The sequence below is a fragment of the Passer montanus genome, unplaced genomic scaffold (genome assembly GCF_014805655.1).
Source record: "Passer montanus isolate IOZ18808 unplaced genomic scaffold, ASM1480565v1 scaffold84, whole genome shotgun sequence".
Classification (NCBI taxonomy): Eukaryota; Metazoa; Chordata; class Aves; order Passeriformes; family Passeridae; genus Passer; species Passer montanus.
Window position 1 is genome coordinate 404,720 of NW_024373701.1, and position 18,036 is coordinate 422,755.

Sequence of the window (18,036 nt, forward strand, 5' to 3'; positions counted from 1 at the left end):
TTATTATATATATAATTTATTTATACACCCATGAGGGAACAGTGCAGATTGTGTGAGGAGATGGACATCATCTTTGTCATTTGCAAATATTTTTTAGCTAGGAGATGAGACCTAATTATAGCCTCTAAAAAAGGTTTAGCCTTAGGAGTGAAAGAGATTTTAGGGAGAGAAGTTTAAAGGATGATAGATGCTACACCATGCTCAGAAAAAGTTAACTTAGTTATCCTAGGATTATGGACAGCATGAGGCAATGTTTGGAAGATTGAGAGCATGATCCAAAGTATTGTCCACCTGGACTTTATCACTAACTTCAATAAAGAAATATGACCAACCACATTACAGCATATAATCAACAAATAAAAAAAATTACAAACTATTTGACCTTATTTGTGAAAGTGAATGATTCAAAAAATTCAAAAATTTCAAAAATGTATTATTTTCATATAACAGAAAAGCACAAAAAATGAGCAGGATGTTACAAATGTTACTAAAGAAATTATGAAAACTTTGGAGCTGTAGAAGATTATGTGGGAAGGACTGAACAAAAGGCAGGGACACTGTGGTAAGGTGCCACTGTTTCAGTCAGCACTGTTTCTGAGACTGGCAGGAGGAAGCAAAAGGGGAGTCAGAATGAAAATTTAGGAATTAAAAGGTAGTAATATATTAGGGAATTTCTATCAGGACTCCTTGCTTTTGAATGCTTATTGCTCTTTAAAATGCAATAAAATAAGTTGGCAGTCGGAAGTTGACTGCCTTCATTTTTATATGATGCATAGATATGGATACTCAGTTCCTTTAACTCATTAAAAATGTCTTCTAGGAATATTTTTTCTAGGGGAAGTGCAGTCTGTGGAGATTAACATCCATCTCACCAGAGAGTCTTGTTAGTGAAGTATGAAAATAAATCATATTTCTGCAGCAGAATGAAAGCTGTGAGCTACAACACAGAACATCTTTTTCAAACCATTTTTCCACATGATCTTTATTCTCACTGACTTACCAACCCCACAAAAGCTTACACAATGAATATAAATCATATCCATGAGGAATTTCTCCCTTTCCTAAAGGCTGAGAAAAGACACACACATGTTGTTTTATTCTTCAAACAATGTTATGAATATTTTATGAGGTATGAAGCTCAGTCTCTTCCATGAAAGAGACACCAAAGGAAGGCTGAGTCTCTGCCCTCCCATTTCCTCTCCTCAGGTTCACCTCCCACTCTTCCAAATTAACTTTCACATACATGAGAAATAGAACAGACCGTGGTCATACATGCCCCCAGGAAACTGTGACTTGTATGGCAATAACTTGTACTGTGTATCTTACATTTGTTTACACTACTTAAAAGAGAAAAGGTTTTCAGCAGCAAATTCATGTGCTTCTAATCTGTTTTGTCCTTGGGGAGGCCAAAGAAGGTGGGGGTTAACATTGTCCCAGAGCAGAGAGGATTAATACCAATGAATTGAGAACTTGGCAGAAGATCACTGCTGAAAAAGCTGATGAGATAACACAACAGATTGGAACAATTACCTGTTTAGAGTTCCTTGAAGTATTTTTTTCCCTAGCCTAGTTTTGACTCACAGGAAACTATTAACGTTCATAAAACATAGATACTTCAAACTTGATTCTTCCCTACTAAGCAGCTCATGCATGATTTATGTCTGTGCATAGCAGATGTAAGAGAACAAGACTGAACTGATTGCATTTCATACCTGCTTTTATCTGGGTATAAATGACTGCATAAATAGCAAAATGTGAAGCATCAGGCCCATTTTCTTAAATGAGTAGCAGAAGAATCTTTTATGAAGTTCAGTCCACGCTGTCAGAGGGGAAGTCTAATCACCACTGCACTAAGATCCTTTTTTCATTGATTGTTGGAATTTTTGTGTTTGTAGAAGGTAAAATAAAGACAAGGATATATTTCCTTTCAGCTCTGAGAAGGAAACTGATGACCCTCGTAGTGTAAAAGAAGCAGTATTGTTACGTAATTTTTTTTTTTGTGTGTGTGTGTAATGCTACAGACCTTAACCAAATAAATGCTAAAACCATGGAAAAAAAACTTTCAACATTGGAGTGACAACTTTTGCCTATATGAGTGAAAATTAGGGATGTTAATGATAATTTGCGGGCTCAAAGTCTTGCATACTTGCAGCTCCAGACGATCTTTACTAAACAAATGATACAACAGTCAGAGCAAAAAAAAGATGAGGAAAAAAATAAATAGGATGGAAGTGAGCACAACTTAGGCCAACAATGGCACAGTGCCATTTTTGCTCAGATCACTGTCATGACTTCAAATGCATTCATTGAGATCCAGGTGACATAATGAAGATTGTCACCTTAGATGTCTTTACTACTCCTTTCATCTTTCTAATTTTAAGATTATTAATTAAAATCCTCTTTAGTGGATCTTTAATCTAAACCGTAAGGGTTTTCTGAGCTAGAGTTCATTCCCACTCCAGAAGTTTATTTTTAAAAGTACTGCTCAAGTTGGAAGTAAGAACTTTGAAAAGATAAGGCTTGAGGGAGTAAAATGAGCATTTCTTTTTTCCATCTGTGGTTGTACTGTGTGACTGTAACAGAGACTTCTGAACATCTTGATGATGAAATCAATAGGAATCCTTTTTACTCTCTTAAAAATTACTGAAAAGCTGAATTCCCCCTCTTTCCTTTTCTCACTCTCTAGACACTCATAATACAGCAACTCTTTAATCTGTCTACCCTTTTTAAAATTTTGATTCAAGAAAAGTCATCCAACCTTCAATTTCCATGTATCTGACAGAGAACAAAGTAGAGAGGAAGCACAAGTGAGAAAAAGACTAGACTAAGAAACACTAAAATATTGTTTAATCTGATTTCTGATTACTCAACGAAAACCAAGAAATCTTTCAGCACTTCATAAAGTTAAGGAGAAATTAGTTAGTGTTTCTATTTTTCCATCAAAAATTATTAAGAATTTATTCTGGGATAATATAGTAAATATTTTAAAAATAAGTATATAATTTAGTAATCCAATTTTAAGTGCTTCTAGTATTCCAGTATGAATGCTGGACTTTGACATATCTGCTTTGCTGCAAAACTTCAGTTACAGTGGCCAGAGCTATTAGACATAAAACTAATGTCTATTTATATTCTAAAAAGGTGTAAGGTTTGTTTCTTGTTTTCATCTTATCCTTTTATTTAAACTAGTAATTAATGTTTAAAAGTGAAGAAAATCTGAAACTCTAGACAATACATAAGAGAAGGAGATATCATCACTGTGGACAGGAGAAAAGACAAAGTAATAGAGAGAAATAAAAAGTTTTAACCTAATATAATGCACTAAAATAAATCAAGAAAATGAGTAATTTAATTTTAGAAATTAATGCTGTGAATTTTTCAAAAGATTCTTCTACTTATACTCTGAAGTTTCCTATTAGGTTATGACAGTAGTACATCCAGGTCCACTATTGCCCCTCTGGAATTGGCTGTAGGAAGAATACAGGAAGAATACCTGGCAGGTAAAGGATACTGTATGCACCTGTGCTCTCCTAGAATTCCTTAGCATGGAATAGTATCTTTTTTCTGACTTTCAGCTATTTAAGCATTTTCTGAGACCAGTGTAGCTTAAAAATTTCAAATAATATTTCACCAATTTTTAGTGTTGCAAAACAGAGTCTTTTATTTAAAACTGTTTTCTGGGGGAGGAGTGTGTGTTTTCTTCTTAATTTCATTTTAGTAATATCTTACTGTCATCTGTTTAGTGGATTATGTAATACAGAAAAAGGTAGAGGAAGAACATATCCCTGATATTTAAGTATATGCTTATTTAACAAAGCAGAGAAGATTATTATGATATTCTGGGATATTTTTCAAGCTATTCTACTCTTACTTTTTTTAATCAAAAGGGAGAAAAAGTGTTCACCTAAAAATGATAGTCTGGAAAATATATATGTGTTCATATCTATCTATATCTATCTATCTAATCTATCTATCTATCTATCTATCTATCTATCTATCTATATCTATATCTATATCTATATCTATATCTATATCTATATCTATATATCTATATATCTATATCTCTATATACTATCTATCTATATCTAGATACATACGCACATATGATATTGTCTTCTAAGGGCTTATTAAAAGCACGAGGTAAAAGAGACTAAGTTTAGATTTGATATTAGGAGGAAGTTCTACACTGTGGGGCTGATGAGACGTGGAACAGGTTGCCCAGAGAAGTTGTGGATGCCGCATCCTTGGAAAGCAGGCTGGATGGAGTTCTGAGAAACCTGGTCTAGTGGAAGGTGTCCTTGACTGTAGCAGGTGGAATTTTTAAGGTCCCTTCTAACCCAAACCATCCTACAATTCTGTGGTTACATTGGATTTTTTTCTCTCCCATTACACAAAAGAGGAAAAAAGGATATCAACAGCAGCCAAAATAATTTGAAGTTCAAATCCCTCTGGTTTTACTTCCATAGAAAGGTTTCTTTCTTCCCAATCTATTCCATTTTCTGGGATCTCTTTTAGAAATAAAATAGTAGTAAATATAGCCAGAGAGACCAGCATTTCTGTTTTTAAAACCAGTTATGTTTAGTTTAAGAAATCTCAAAGCTGTTTCAAATAAATGCAATAGAGGAAAGTAAAGAAGAAGACAACACCATGAACTACTGTCTTCAAGACTGTCTCTGACAATGAAATATTCTATGGGTTTTTCAAACAGCTTTCTAAGTAAAATTGAAAACTAAATGCAAAGACAACCATTCATTAAACATTTCACTCTGAGGGAAAAAAAAAAAAAAAGAAAAACCGCCCAAACAAAAATAAGGGCCTGAACCTGAACCTCACTCCCAAAGAGTAATGCTTTCAAATGCAATATCAAGCCAATATAAATTTTCTATCAAGCTAATATCAAGTTAATGGAAAGAGATCTACTAATGCTCTCTATGCTTCTGAAATACCAATTCCCAGAACAGCAATAAAACCTCCTGCAGTTACTTGATGAAATGTTTTTGTAAATATTGACTCCATCTTTGGGTGAGACTCAGGTGGTTTAAAGCCACTGTGGGTCCTTGGGCCACAGAGCAAAAAACAACTGTGCACAGAGGCAGGTGGTTTCTGTACTGACTAAGTCTGATACACTAAATCCAACCACCACCAATCACTTCTCTGTCCTGGTACCAACAGCTGCTGTGAGCACATGAGGAAGTGTAGGCAGACCAAAAATCTTTTCAGAAATGAGAATTCAAAGGCATAGATGGCTTTATTGTTGGGTAATGATATTGGGAGCTTTTAGCCTCCAGATAATGGCATGAAATTGCCTGAGGTCAGCAATGACTGAAAATTGTAACAATTAGATGGCTTCTTTGTGGCCTATAGGAAATGAATTGGTGGCCTCATTCCAGTTCTCTATCACAAAACAATTACAGTTAATGCTGATTGACATCTTTGATTGCAACCATGGCTCAGAGGCCAAGACTGAATGAGCCTTGAAAATAAACTGCCCAAAAACCCAGAAAAGTCAATCCTCTGAGCCAGAGGTGAGGCACACTAGACTGAGGAAAAATGTAGCTCTTTTTTCTCACTCTACTGATAGAAACTTTGTCTCTCCTACTAACTCTCAGTGCCTTCTGCTTGTGACGGAAGCAAAAATGCAAGTCCTTCGGTAGGGTTTAGGAAGAGTTATTAAATACATTACTCTTAATGGATTTCACTCAAGTAAGCAAGACTTCAGATGGCGTGGTGCTGTGGTGCCAAGTGCTGTGTGGGTACTGCATTCAACAGTCCACTCTCTGAATTTCTTGCCATCAAAACAAATGGGACAGATGTGGGAGGCATGTAGCACCATTACTAGAGTTTGACAGTGCATGAGGCTCCGTGAGACAAGTAATAAATTTAAGATCAAATACTCAATGTGTGGCAGAAAAATGAGTCCAAGCAGAGGATTGGGTCTTGGCTATAAAAGTGAGTTAAAGTCAAATAGTTCTGGGTCACACAGATACTTTTACTTATGGCATCACAGAAGGAGAAATGTGCATGAGTGTCCATATGTTTAATGCCAGTCTAGCATTCCTGATGTGCAATAGAAAGAAGGAAGAGTTTTAGACTATATTTAGATGTAAGAAAAAACTCAATTTCCTGCCTAATGCTTAAAGCATTTGTGACCAGTCAAATCCTATCCCAGAAGATTTTACTTGAGGAGCTAGATCAGAAGGTTTTACTTGAGGAGCTGTTTTTTAAGTCTTATAAAAGATTTCATGTGCTGGGAGACATCTCAAAACTCTTGTTCCCAACTGTTTATTTCACAGCATAAAGGTCAGTTTGCACTGGCTATGTAAAATATTAATAGTGGTAAACTCACACATTGATTAGCATTTGAAAATGTCATGCTAATAAAAATAAAAATTAAAAAGAAAAAAGAGAAACTAGAAGTTAGAGTGATCCTATACAATGCATGATTAAAATGTGTTTCTTCTGAAGTAGTGAGGATTGAAAAGGAGCACAGTAGATGTTTGTAGAAGTGTGTGACTCCATGTAGGCAGCTTTCCTTGGCTGGACAGAATTCAGCCTCCTCACCTTCTTCTGTCCTCAGTTATAGAGCAAGGGCTGTGTCTGCTTGTCTTAGACACTGCAGTACAGCTTCAGTTCTGAGAAAATCTATGCAGCAGCAAAAATTCACAACAGTGCTTTTCCAGTGGACTGAAACATTTCAAGCATAGCTCTTGAAATGACCTGAGGCAAACACAGAAAGATCAAAGAAACCTAAAGGAAATTATGCTAATGCTCAGATGAAGCATAATAACCAACCTCTAACTGCAACTTATATAATCCATCTGCCTTTTCCTTTAAAGGTAACAAATGCCTTTCACTAGTCTTACATTACGGGAGGTTAAAACCAAAGTATTTCTTGTCCCACTGTACAAATGAAAAAGACCTATAGAATCACAAAATCACTTAGAATCACAGAATGGTTACTTTTGGAAAGAAGAACCTTAAAGATCACACAATTTCAACCACTCCACCATGGGCAGGGATCCAACCCACTAGATCATATTGCTCAGGGTGCCATCCTAATAGGTTTTGAACATTTCCAGATGGTGGAACATCTCCATCTTCTCTGAGAAACCTGTTCCAGTACCTCACACCCTCATAGCACTCTCAGCCTGTCTTTGCAGGAGAAATGCTCCAACAGTTTGGTCATCTTTGTGGTCCTATTCTGAGACAATTCTAACATGTCCATGTGCTTCCTGTGCTGGGGCACCAGAGCTGGATCCAGTGTTCCAGAGGGGCAGAATCTCCTCCCTCCCCTGCTGGCTATGTTGTTTTGGATACAGCCCAGGACACTTTTGACTTTCTGGGCTGGGAGTGCACATGTCAGGGTCATGTCTAGCTTTTTATTTACCAGAACTCCCTCATTGTTCTCCACAGGACTGGTCTCAATATGTTTATCTCCCAGTGTGTCTGTGCTTGGGATTGCTCCAGTCCAACCTTGCACCTGGACTTGTTTAACTTCATGAGGTCCTTGCAGACTCATTTCTTGAGCTTGTTCAGGCTGCCCTGAATAGTATCCCTACTCTCTCTTGTGCTCACTGCATCACCCAACTTCATGCCCTCTACAAACTTGCTGAGGATGCACTCAATAGTACTGTCCACATCATTGATGACAATACTGAAGAGCACTGGTCCCAGGACAGAGCCCGAAGGGACAGCACTTGTCACTGGTCTCCACCTGGACACAGAGACAAAATTGTCTGTCTGCATCCATCCATCCAATTCCTTATCCACAGAATAGAGCACCCTTCAAATCCATGCCTGCCCAGTTTGGAGATGAAGACCCTGTCAAAGGCTTTACAGAAATCTACATGACATTTTAAGGTTTAGATTGGAAAAGTCCTTTATGATTGAGTCCAGCTGTTTACCCAGCACTGCCAAGTCTATGATTAAATCATGTCTCTAAGTAACACATCTATATGACTTCTAGATACTTCCAGGTATGGTGACAACCTGGACAGCCTGTTCCAACATTTGACAACATTTTTGGAGAAGATTTTTTTTTTCCTAAATAGTCAATCTAAACTTCCCCTGGCACAATTTGAAGCTGCTTCTTATAGTCCAATCAATTGTTACTCAGGAGAAGAGACTGACACTGAACTGTTGCTCACAAATCATTCTTTTTTTGAATAAGTTATGAGCTGGAACTGTTTCTTCCTGCACTACATTCATATAACCATAGACAATGTGCATAGTTCAGCTTAAGATACTACCACTTCTCAGCTGAGATATAAAAATGTGGCATGTGAATATTCTTAACCTATTTCAGTTGGAAAAAATATTGATCAGCTTAAATTACTTTCATATTTTACATATTTCTGATCAAAGTAAAGGTGTTACTACTTGACTAAATGAAAAATGAATGGAGAGGAACCCTAAATATCAGGCTAACAGAATGATATGTGATCTACATTTTAGCATTGTTAGGACATAAAAATTAAAACCTTCCTATCCATTTCTTATGATGGTTTTGTTGTCACACACTGTAATATTTTAACAGAGGACCAAGATACTACAATTTATATGCTAAACAGATGAGTTCCTGAACAGTTGGAATTATTTTTCACTGATGATAATAAAAAGAGAGAATAGCAAATCCTGTTGGTTATTGTACAAATTCAAAATGATTAACAGCATGAGTATGTAATATGAAAAAAACAAAAAACAAAAAACAAAAAAACAAAAAAAAAAAAAAAAAAAAAAAAAAAAAACAAAAAAACAAAAAACAAAAACAAACAAACAAAAAAAAAAAAACAGAAAAGAAATACTTAAGTCTCTATTTTAAAGTGTCAATCTGATAAAATCCAGGATAAAAATCTCAAGACTTAGTCATCATGATATCTGAGAATCTAATTAAAAGATGGTATAGAAGCAGGAAACATATCAGGCTTGATATGAAAAAATATACTATTTACAGATAGCAATGCACATATATAAATTTGCAAAAAAAAAAGTTGTTGCAGACTTAATAAAAAACACCCAATCATTAAAACAAATCTGTATGCATTCAGATTTTTGAGCACAGGGTGCTCCTAATTTTTTCTTTTTTTAACATTTATAACTATGGAATTCTGACTTCATGGTTTCTCTTTTCTCTCAGTGGATATTTCTACAATGTATTTTCCTTGAAGGAGTTAGCAACTTCAGTTTCCTGTATTATAAGATACCTGAAAGCTTCTAAATGTATTATCTACAGTTTCAAAAATTAGAATTGTGCCTAAAATGATACAAATTGTATAATTTTTATCCTACATATGTTTCTGTGAGATACTGAAACATTAATGGTTAATGACTAAAAACATTGTCAATGTGAAAATGCAATGGCTGCTTTGCTGAGGCCAGGTTTGCACTCCCTGCCCCCAAAAGAAGGGGAGGAGGAAAGTTTTTGGCGTGTTGGTGAAAGCTGTGATCCACATCAGACAGAGCAGTTGAACTACCACCACTGGAGGACACAAGCTGGGTTTTGATCCAGGCAAGGGAGAAGGAAAATAAGAAGCAGTACCTGCTGAGGCACCCCAGTACTTTTCATCACACCATTGTCCTCCCTTACACAACTGGCTCAGGTGTAAAGCTCCACAGGGAGGTACTAGGATATTCTAATCTGCTGCAAGAGAACTGCAAACAGAACCTGAGTTACCTCTACCTTCAGGGACAGGTGTTATCGGCTTCAGAAATAGAATTTCTTATTCTCCAGTGTTCTTAATGAATTAAAAAGTTGTCACCTGTCTTGTTTTCCTCTTTTTTCCTAAAGCTTTAAACATTTAAGGAAAATTATGGTCTGTGTTACATCAGTAAAATTTTAATTCCATACAAGTGGCAATGTTTTGATGGTTGTGGAGCTGCAGGGGAAGCCTCTGTGAATAGAAACCAAGGCTGCCAGTGCAGAACAATGTCTGTTCCAGTAGACTGCAGAGCCGACCTGGTCCTTGCTAAGACCATTGGCCAGGATAATGGTGGTGCCTCTGTCATAGCACTTCTAAGAAAGAGTAAAAGAAATCCTACAGACAAATCATAAAAAAGAGGAGTGAGAAAATGTGAAAGAGCCCTGTAGGCTACATGGTCAGCAAATGATGGGAAGGAGGAGACACTCAGGTGCCAGAAAAGAAATTCCTGGTAGCCCCTGGAAAAGACCAGGGTGATGCAAGTCGCTCCCCTGCGGATCATGGAGGTCCACAGTGGAGTTCCACCTTCAGCCCATGAAAGATTTAATTCCATAGGTGGGTGCCAGAAGGAGGCTGTGTAGAAAGTTCATGCTGGACCACATCCCTGGCAAGAGCTGCAGTCTGTGGAGAAGGGTCCATACAGAAGCAGGGCTTCTGGCAGAAGTTGTGGCTGGTGGGGGATCCTTACAGGACCAATTAGTTTCTGAAGGACTCTTCTGTGTGGAAAGAATTCACACTGGAACAGTTCTGAAAGAATGGTATTCTGTGATGAGGATAACCCACATTGAAGCACATGAAAAATGCAAAGAAGGAGTGACAGAGATGAAGTGTTATGGATTAATCTCCATTCCCCATCTGGCTGCACCACTCAGAGAGGAGGTAGAAGGATGGATAATGGAGGAGTGAAGCTGCTTCTGGGAAGAAGCGGGGGAGGCAGGGGGAATGGAGAGAGGGGTAGGTTTGTTTAGTTTTGTCTTTGATCTCCACTGTTCTACTCCATTTTAAATTTTCCATATATAAAATCAATCTTTCCTGAGTTAAATCTGTTTCGCCCATGATTGTTACTGGTAGGTGAACTCTCTGTGTTTATATCAACCTATGGGCTTTTATATTTTATTTTGCTGCTCTGTCCTCTTGAGGAGAGGGAGTCAGGAAGTGCCTGGGTGGACATCAGTCATCCAGACCAAATCAACCCACAGAATGCTGTAGATTAAGTTAGAAGAAACTTCCACATTTGGAGAAACTCCAGAGTTGCTTCTCCCCACTATATGAAACAGTGGAACTGCAGCAGAATCAGAGAGGAGAATACATTCCCAAACACAAACAGAAATTCAACATGTTCACCTCCTTGCTAGAGGTAAAACTACCACAGGAAAGTAAGAGGAAGACTAATATTCTAATTTGGCAGAATTTGTTACAATTAATCATAACTTTGCCTTTCAACTGCAAGCACAGTTATTAGTGTGATAGTTCCAACATAAAAAAAGTAATAGACGAAGTTCAAAGTTCATGTCATTGCTTAACGAAATCTACCTTCTGTAGATTTCAGTCTGTAGATACAGTCTGTAGGCCGAATTTCTAACATTGTCATGCATGCCTTTGAATGTGATTTTGTCCACACAGGAATAATGTATAAAGACGTCCATATAAATATATGAAATATGCATTTTACCACTTGCATCTACCATTTGCACATTTAGTTTCACTTATGCTTTAAGCTAGATCTACAGCAATAGAGGAGTATGTTATTCTCAAAAACAGGTTTTTGATCTTTCATTCCTTGAACATACCTCATTAAAGAGAAGAACCTAAAATATTGAACTCTATTAGTACTAAACATTTTTTTCTGATGAATGGCTATTTCATATGATGACTAGCATCATCTTATTGTAGTCTATGCTAATAAGTGCTTACAATTTAATTGCAGCAACCCATGAAATCAAGTAATTGTCAAGGATACCAACAGTGTCAGATCCTACTCTCAAGTTTTTGGAAACATCAGTTGAATATTACTCAAATGTCTGAACATAAATAATCAAACAACAATTGTTGTTCAATGTATTTCCTACATAATATGTTATGCATTAATGTCTTAAGATATCTTACAGACATGAGATTAAATTTCACAATTAAGCGGGATGTTTAATAATGTTAATAAAATATGTGTTTCCCTGAATTAATAGGTTTCAAAAATTTTTTTTGCATTGCAATATTAAGAATGGAGATTTGTATTATTTTATTTTTATTTTTATTTTTATTTTTATTTTTATTTTTATTTTTATTTTTATTTTTATTTTTATTTTTGTTTTTATTTTTATTTTTGTTTTTATTTTTATAATTTCAGCTTTTTTCCCAGGAAGTTATTTTCACTGAGAGAACTTTGGAACACTGAATCAGCTAAGAGACATGTGAAATTTTACTTGTCAAGCTATAGAGATTGCAAAGGACATTTTAAAGGTGATTTTATTGCATGAGCATATATTAGAAGATTTCCATTCTACCTGCTGCTTTTTTGTAGGTAGAAGAAATGGGGTATTATTCAATTGATTTGGACAGCTCATCTCAAGCTGCTAAAATGTATCATTTCCAATGTTCATTTAGAGAGTTCTTAAAATTTAGAGAGTTCTTACTGTTTATTTGACAGACCATGAGATTTACATCCAGATTAGGAGCTTCATATCTCAATGTACACTGGCTGCTGAGTGTGTTTGCTTTGACAATCTGTATTGAACTGTCCCCGGCTAGAATAGCACCATCAAGTTGCATCACACTGTGGCAGCCATTTGTTCATTCCCATCTCATCACAGGATGATGCTTTTGTAGTCTCAGATGTTTACAAATACATGTTTTCTTTACAGTGCCACAAGAGATCATCCAATAAGAATAGAAAAGCAAACTCTCATAAAACTTGAACCATGAAATAATGGAATTGTAAAGAAAGAAATTCAAAGTGCCATTTGAATTTGACAAAATGTTCAGACAAAAAAACTACAACCTGAACCAATGTAATGTAGAGAAATGTCTGTGAAAAATAGTGGAACATTTTAATGTGCCTATGATGGGATAGAAATCTGACCCAACAGGACACTGTCTGAAACACTTTTTTCTGTCTGAGAAAAAGCAGGAATAAGAAGAGACCTTTACATCAATTTTTATGTAACCACACTTTGCATAGCAAAGGGTCAGGAACTAGAAGGAATGACTCAAATAACTTGGCATCTCCTTTGATGCAGTGATCCATTTTTTTCCCCTTTATTTTTTACTATTTTTTCCTATTTATCTATTTCTGTGAAGTGATGACTATTCAAAGGTGTTTACAGATTTTAAAAATGCTTGAAAAATATTTTAAAAATTTTAAGATTCAGGGCCTTGATTTTTAACCTGATCTAGACTGTATGTTTTCTGCTTTTCAGCTGCACCTTGACTTCCATCAGGGAAGACTTTATTGAAGAAGTCACAGTGCTATGTGGATTTAGCTTCTCTTGTCAGCAACAGGATACTTGTGTTGATACACTCAACATGTCCTTAAGCCTTTTCCACATTTGTCTTTGCCTCATCTTTTTGTAAGATTCTCTGTAATGAAACAATTTTTTGTAACTTTCCCTAGGAACTAATTTTTTTTTTTTATTAGGGAGCATGGTAGTGTTTGGTACATTTGATTTCCTTTGTCGGCCAGCTGAAATTGCTGGACAATTAAAATTTATTGATTGATGGGGTTATAAAATGATGAATACAAGGATAAAACCTGCAAGACAGTAGGTGAGTTAGAGAAATAAAATTCAGAAAAAGTGACTTTGTTTTTAATTGCAACATAAATTTGAGAAACAGGGTTATGAGATTTCATTTCTACAAATGCTTACGGTAGTGAGTTTGAAGAGGTAAAAGTTCTCTATATTGACCCCTTCTGAGCTGATATGGCCCATTGTGTAAAGCTGTATTTAAGTAATCTAAGGGTAGTAAAGGCTCAGTGGGGAGGACCAACTATAGTACAAAGCAGGGAAATGGACAGTTCCAATGTGCACCACTGACAACACAATTTGCTTACATCATAAGCTATCAGATGGAGAAAAATCTGTTAAAATACTGAAATGACATAGAAGAGTAGAGAAAAAAAAAGAAGAGGAGGAAATCATCCTTGATTTTCCAGTGAGACAGTATACCAATGAAAGGATCAGTGTACTGTCAGTCACATTCCCACAACATTTTACACAGGAAAAGCAAGACTTTTTCTCAGACATCTATTGACTAGATTTTCCCTGATTTAACTATGCAAACATATTTTTTAAAATTGTGATGATTGCAGTAAAATTAATAACCAGACCTCAAATGGAAAGAGAAAAAGATTTCTGGAAACTTGTTTTCTTTCAGGAAGTGTTTAACATTATAGCTTCAAAAATCTAAAGATGTGACTAACAAAAAAAGAGACAAAATTAAAAATACAAAGGATTAAAGTTTTTTTTTAAATTTTATTTTTATTTGCTTTCTGATTCTTAAAGGACACAATCTTTTAAAGACCTTTTTCTACCTCTGAAAATCACAGAGTTCCTTAGACAGAAATGAACATTACCTTATAAAGTATTAGGAGCCTTTTTTCCCCGGAAGAAAACAGCCTCTAAATGAAATTCAAGAAATCTCAAGTAACTTAAGAGAAGTATTAAAAATACACAATTTCAAAAGAAAAAGAAAAAAAATTGATGAAGAAAAATGAAAGAGAAACAAAGTTGTAGTAACAGTTCCAACTCTGTGAAACTCAGAATATACTCTGTTAATCACTGGAGCAATCAAAAACTTGATCAACTCCTGAACTCCCAGATATGCTCACTTCTCACTTCATTTTGTAAGTACACTACTGTAAACAGCCCTAGATTAACTTGGACCTATCAGTCTATTGCACATGCATAACAGCCCGAAGGAAAGACATGGTATTATCAGACACTGAAAACCTCCAGACCTAAAACACACAATCTCCCCCAGGTAATTTCAGAAAGCACAGTACAGTTAGCTAGTTTACCTAGCATATTCTGCTTTTGTTGTGAACAGCAAATGTAAAGCTTTCATGGTATGAACTCACCAAATTTTGGAAAACTTTCAGTTTTTTAATACTAATGGAAATATCCTGAGTTTGCCATGTGTATTTATATTATATTTAAATTTATGTTGTGCAGAAACTTTAAAAGATAAATACTATTTGTTGAAAACAGAATATATGGACTGGCATGAACTCGGGGCAATCATTTTATAACCATGTCATAAGAGGCCAAAACCAGAACTGAAATATCCTGACAGACTTCTCATATATTAGCAATATTGTTGTTAAATCAAAGTAAAAACCAAACCAAATGAAAACAGAAAACGCAAAACAGAAAATAAATTTTCCCTGAAAAAGTTTCTACAAAAAATAAACCTGCAAAAAATATTGCCTTATTTTTACTGTTTGACGAATTGCTATAAGCATCCATGTACTGAAAAGAGTCTCTTACAAGGAAATTTGGGTTATTCATTAGATGACCAAGGTTACCCTTGTACACCCTCACTCAAAGACCACTGGGCCTTGATAAGATACCAACTGCCCTGTGCCATAGTGCCACCATGCAAAATTTGAGGGGAAAATAGTATGATCTTGATTTGGCAGTTAATTTTCCCACTGCTTCTTGGAGTTTTTTTTTTTTTTTAAGTTTATTGGCGACTAAAGCAATATAAGACTTATGAGAAAGGATTTCTCCCAGGAGTTGTTTGTAGAGCTCCTAATTTTTGGCCCATTTTTTCAGCCAGAAGGATATCATAGAAAGCTGGAAACAGTTCATCCTTTGATGTAAATGGTGAAAAGTTTTAAACCTTATTGAGACAATAAATGTAATAACAGTTTAAGTGTACTTAGTTTTTACAGTACAGATCACAAAACAGTACTACAATTGAGGGACAGATAAGAGAAAAATAATATTTTCTGAAAGGCGAAATAGGAATTGCATGTGCATTTTGCTTCTTGTGTTCCACATACTACACAATTTGAAAGCTTTGACTTCTATCACTGTTGACTTCTATTTAACAGCTAGCCTTTCAATTAAATGTTACAAACAATTTCTTTTAAAAATGGATAAAAATCTGAGTCTTAAGGAGATAAATATTAGTGAAGCATAAACAATCCTTAAGCAACAGGATCTTAAATAACAATCCTGAACCAACTTCCCATTCATATGACCTAAATAAAGCTACCATGAGAAATACAGACATATGAGAAGTACATTTTACAAGGCTGGATATTTCTATAGGAAAATAAAGTAAAACTAGAAACACATATATACATATATAATCCTATATATATTGTTATTTTAAACACTTTTCTTCTCCCTACATATCAGCATGAAAATTCCTCAATTATGATGGAGATGATGAGTTGTAACCTTGTGTTTATGAAATTGTTATGTATATTTCAGTCACTTATCTGCTTTTTTTCCCTGTTATTTTTAATTTTTTTTTTTAGTTTTTCAGCATTAAAATCTGCAATCTGCTAAACATCTATTAGTTAAATTACTAATTTTGATGTCAGAGAATAATTCAGTTGCTACAATATGTGGTCAATATATATTTTTCCTCATGGTTAAAAAAATAATTCTGTTGCAAATACTTTTCTTCTGAAAACAGGGAGAATATGATGCAGCTGTGAAATAGATACAAATATAGCTGACCTGTATCTATCTGAGTGTACTCCTAAACCTAGAAGTCTGGAGAAATGGATGTGAAGACAGTTTTCCATACGTCTGTTTGGGCTGTCTTTTACTCATGGAAGTAATGTCGTGGAGGTCATCTCTGGAGGTGTAGAGCCCAGATCACAAGGTACATTGACACCTCAACACTGCTCTAATGTTTCCTGAGCCAAACTGTGTATTTGTATGGTACAACTCTCATGGGCATAAGCTTAGAATTTATTCAGTAGTATCTACTGCTGCCCTAGACATACTTCAGGGCAGTTTTGACTAGATTTGGTAAATAATATATCACTTATTCTTTACCAATAAGCTGGTAGAGTCTTAGCTTAAAACATTGTCTTGATTCTTAGATTTAGTCTGTACCATAATGCCATGATCCAGCATAGTTTTCAAGATTTTGACTTGAAAAGATAAAAGCAACATACAGAAAAAAAGATACAGAACTGTTCATGATCTTCCCCCTCCCTTGTAAAACATCCATCAAAATCAGATACGACAGACTGACTTTTGGTAATGTTACCACATTGCCTTATCTTAGGTAGATTGGTTTCTGCAGGTTGTTCTAAGAAATGAGATGGATTGTTTAAACAGGAGTCTTAGAGATGAAAGAGAATTCTCAGTATCTAATAATAAAACAAATATTATGGTAAAATAAACAGGCAATCAGCCTTAAAAGTCTTGCACCTAGCAACCTTTTAATAAAATAAGTTACATAGATGCCACTAAACTCTGTTAGCTGAATTATTTACATTTTTTCATTGCTCTCATGGTGGTTATATGCTGTTGGGTGTAGAGATTCTTCTTGATATCACAATGTAAGGAAAAAACTCTGCCTCCTTTTGTCAATTTTTTTTTTCTAAATAAAGCAATTTACTTTACAAAATAAAGAGCCACTCAGAACTAAAATTATGAAAGTAATTTTCATTTGTGATTGTGAAATAGATTTTTCTGGACAGAGGGAGCGTTGAGATAGGACTTGCAATTGAAAAAATCTGAAAACTGTCAATTAAAAAAACCTATTTCAATGGACTTACCTGTTTAACTCTTTTAAAAGTCCAACACTTCGTCTTTACCCCACAAATTTTTTAGCCACTGGGTGAAGTCAAAATACAGCACTTGATCACAATAATCCCAGCATCTCATGGACAACAGCATCTCTCATGGCAGCACACTCAGGATGCTTGAAACAGACCTGGAAAATGCAGATATTCTTACATTTTTATAGAAATATACTCATCTACGCCTAACTGTAAGGAAATATGAGCACTTAGTCAATGACTACATTACAAAGGAGTATAAAATCATCAATATCACTTGGTGAACAAGATGGTGACTGAGAAGCTCATGTTCCAGAAAACATATTTTAGCTGAGTATATGCAATTCTGTTGCACTTATTGACCCATTAAAACTGTCAGGAATAAGAAATGGTATTCATCTTTTTTTTAAAAATTGCAGATTTTCAGACATAGACTTGTAAGTCCTTTCTCATTTGAATTTCAAAATTAGTATCTCCTTCTGAACTAAACAGGTTCTTATCTGAGAAAGGTCATGGAAAACTTTCAGTACAATTATAGTTAGTTGTTCCATGAGAGCTTGGCTGAGTACCATTTTGTTTAGTATCTTTAATTGA

The 18,036-nt window shown here is 35.3% G+C and overlaps 1 protein-coding gene across 4 annotated transcripts in view; it reads right to left on the reverse strand.

The window, feature by feature from the left end:
• Positions 1-18,036, reverse strand: part of LINGO2 (leucine rich repeat and Ig domain containing 2) — a 476,779-nt gene that overhangs the window by 142,019 nt on the left and 316,724 nt on the right. For 3 of the 4 annotated variants that reach the window (XM_039733190.1, XM_039733191.1, XM_039733192.1), the window contains exon 5: positions 17,440-17,597. The gene's annotated coding sequence lies outside the window, so the exon portion shown is untranslated. Of the gene's footprint in view, positions 1-17,439; positions 17,598-18,036 lie in introns of those variants that run through there. The other variant, XM_039733193.1, reaches the window with a different exon arrangement.